This window comes from Octopus bimaculoides, chromosome 1, assembly GCF_046866305.1.
Source record: "Octopus bimaculoides isolate indiv1 chromosome 1, ASM4686630v1, whole genome shotgun sequence".
In the NCBI taxonomy this organism is placed as follows: Eukaryota; Metazoa; Mollusca; class Cephalopoda; order Octopoda; family Octopodidae; genus Octopus; species Octopus bimaculoides.
The window spans coordinates 102,038,415-102,038,821 of record NC_142928.1 but is presented as its reverse complement, the minus strand read 5'-3'; positions in this window follow the sequence as shown (position 1 = coordinate 102,038,821).

Here is a 407-nt window from a genome sequence, read left to right as displayed (position 1 = left end):
CTTTATTTCCACACACGCCAGCTTAATTTAATTCGTACTTAGTCGAAAGACACTTGTTGTTATGTCCTGTTATTATTTTTATTGTACTTGTGTAACATTGTCCATTTTATTCCGTCCTTGTTTTTCTATACATTCGCTGATTTCTTCCAAGGAATCTAATGCTCTTTTTTATTACATCCACTTTCACCATTACGTTATATAAGTTAGAAAATTATGTATGTATATATATATATATATATATATATATATATATATATATATATCACTACAGTCTTATATCTCTTTTATCCATATCTAGATTCTCAATTCATATTGTAATTTTTTAAAATATATATCTAACATAGTTAACATTAAAATATAGAAACGTGTATTTCTTCGAAAAATCTTTCTTACGAAGTTACCTTAGC